Below are 2896 nucleotides of genomic sequence, written 5' to 3'. Positions count from 1 at the left end.
AGCCCTTCCACCAGGACACGTTGGCAAATGAGCTTAACAGAGAGGCTTGACGGCCTGGTAGGGCAGAGATGGGCCCGGAGACAGCCCATGCTGTGCCCTGGATGCTTCGTGGGCCCGGTGAAGGAAGGGAGTGTTTGTTCCAGTTGGTTCTAGAAATATAGGAGCCAGGAGTGTCCTTCATGATCTAGTCCGGCCCCTGGCTGTGGAGCGTGGGCACTCAGGCCCTGAGCTGGGACTAGAGCCCAGGCTCCTGCCCCCCAGTCCTGCCCCATTTCCTAGGGGCAGACTGAGTGTTTCCCCCATCCTCCCCATCTGTCTGGGCCTGGGCCTGAGGGGTGAGTGCACCTAGATTGCCCAGCTGGGAGAGGACAGGGTGGGGCCAGGTACTGAGCCGGGCCTGATGGAGGAGCCAGGCCCTGGGCCTCTCTCTCCTTCTGCCCCCTGTTCTGGTGCAGGAGCTCCTGGCCTGCCTACTCCCAGCACAGCAATTGCAGAGGTTTTCCAAGAAGCTGACAAAGCAACTTCTGCGTGTGAGGAAAACAAGGCCAACCGTGTGAGAATGGCTGAGCTGTCCTCGTTCATTCCCAGCCTCCCCTGTGTGGAGCAGAGCCTGCCCCCAGCCCTGCCCGAGTGCAGAAAGGACCCCTTATAAAGCTGCTGTGGTGGCACCCCTTCTTGAAAGTCCCGGGGTCAGGGAACCCTTCGGTCTCTCGCCAATTTGGAATTAGACAGTCCCAGCAGGAAGTTCTGTCTGCTGCCTGGCTCTAGTCCAGCGGTTCTCAACCTGTGGGTTGCTACCGTTGGGGGTCGAACGACCCTTTCACAGGGGTCGACTAAGACCATCGGAAAACACATATTGAATATATAATTACATATTGTTTTTGTGATTAATCACTATGCTTGAATGATGTTCAATTTGTAACAATGAAAATACATCCTGCATATCAGATATTTACATTACGATTCATAACAGTAGCAAAATTACAGTTACGAAGTAGCAACGAAAATAATTTTATGGTTGGGGGTCACCACCACATGAGGAACTGTATTAAAGGGTCGCGGCACTAGGAAGGTTGAGAACACTGCTCTAGTCTCCGCTGTCGTGTGTGAACCCCCTCTCTTGTCCTGTCCACTGGAGGAGGCAGACTGCCCAGTGCTCAGGCCACAGTAAGTTGGAGGTCAGGATCGCAAGTGCCCCCTGCTCTGCTCCAGCTGTAGGGCTTGGGGAACCCTGAGGCACGGTCTGAATTCCTACTGGGGATGCCCTTCTTCGTGCCCCTCCCCCAGCCTGCCGGCTCTGTCCTACCCCTCACCCCGACACTCTGCATTCACTCCCCTCTCCCAGACGTGCTGTCTGCTGCCCCAGATGCTGTCCTTGACTCTGCATCGGAGCTGGTTTCCAGCATTTTCTCTGGGTCCTGCACTAGCCTGTGTTCCAGGTGCTTCGGGCAGTGCCTCCTGACACCAGCTGGTGCTCAGTCCGTGTCTGTTATGGGCTTGTTAAGGGCAGCTCTTCAACTCTGTGCTGAAAACCCTGGTCAGCTGACTCTTCCTGACTTTCCGAATGGGAAACCCTAGGGTAGACCCTGTAGGTGCAAGCACAGGGACCTTTGGTTCATGCTGCTCTAATGGGGCCATCCGAACACCTGTGAACTTGGACCATCTGTCTCCTGGCCTGTGGGCTGGTGCCAGGCCTTGGAGAAGGTTAGAGGGAGGAGGGAACAGCCAGGCCTGTTCGTGGATCATCCTCTCCTCTGGGTCACTGACTTTCCTGGGCCTGGACCAGGGTACATTAGAGTTCTAGAAGCCAGGAGGGCCAGAACAGGGAAGATAGAGGGCGTGGTTCCTTCAGGGTCCCAGGCTCAGAGTGGGGCTGAGAGCAGGGTCACAGTCTGTGAACAACTAACTATTAGTTCGTGCATTTAGTGAGCATTACTGTATTCAAAACACAGTGACCTTGAGAGAGGAGAGCACATAGGGAGTCCAGAATGAACAAGCCAGGGCCCACCTGAATCCCCAGATGGGCAGCTCTGACATGGCCTCTTCCAACCAACTCAGAGACCTGGGGCTTAGTGGGGGCCATGTGCCGCCCTGGCCACACAGCAGTGCTCGGTGGCTGGGACCAGAGTCCACGTTCCTTCCCCATCACCTGCTGCCCACGGAGCTGCCTGAGCACTGGGCACAGTGGTGAGGGAAGGACAGGCAGTGCCCCATGTCCTGAAGCACAGTCGGGGTGGGGGTGGGGGTGGGGGGCCCGGACAGGAGAGCCACAGAAGCCCAGACCTAGGAAAGTGGAGTTACTGACAGGCACAAGGGGTGTGCATGTGTGTGAGTGTGAGGCGGGGGCCGAGCCGCGTTTGTTCTGGGTGGGAGTGTTGAGTCAAAGTTCATAAAGCAGGAACGGTGTGGTGCCACATAAGCCTTTGCTTCTGATACTTCGAGGGGTCTTAGCGTAGGCAGGCAAGGATTGGGTGGGCATGCCTGGCTGGGCTGTGGGCAGGGGATAGGCACCAAGGGTAGCCGGACAGGTGGGCTCGGAGGGTGTGTGAGTAGCTGAGCCGGGGAGAGAAGGAGGCTCCAGTTCTGCCCACTTCTTGGGCAAGGGGAGTCCAGAAACCCGGGGCCACTTCCGCAGCCTGGCTTCAGCCTGGGTAGAGGGTGTAGGTGGTGTGGTCTGGGGGTGTTGAGTGTGTGGCTCAGTGCCTTGGCAGCTCAAAGAGGGTGGGGTACCCTGCAGGACCTCCCGCCGGGGCACGGGAAGGAGGTGTTTGATGAGTGATTGACGGGGGTGGTGGGACCTTGGGAGGCCCCCAGGATTGTGATTGCGGCCACCTTCGCGGGCACCTGCAGCAGCCCGCGGTAGCCGGCAGGGGGCGGTGCCCGACCGGCTTTGCGG

The sequence above is a fragment of the Myotis brandtii genome, unplaced genomic scaffold (genome assembly GCF_000412655.1).
Source record: "Myotis brandtii unplaced genomic scaffold, ASM41265v1 scaffold29, whole genome shotgun sequence".
Taxonomy (NCBI): Eukaryota; Metazoa; Chordata; class Mammalia; order Chiroptera; family Vespertilionidae; genus Myotis; species Myotis brandtii.
This window is presented reverse-complemented; position numbering follows the sequence as displayed.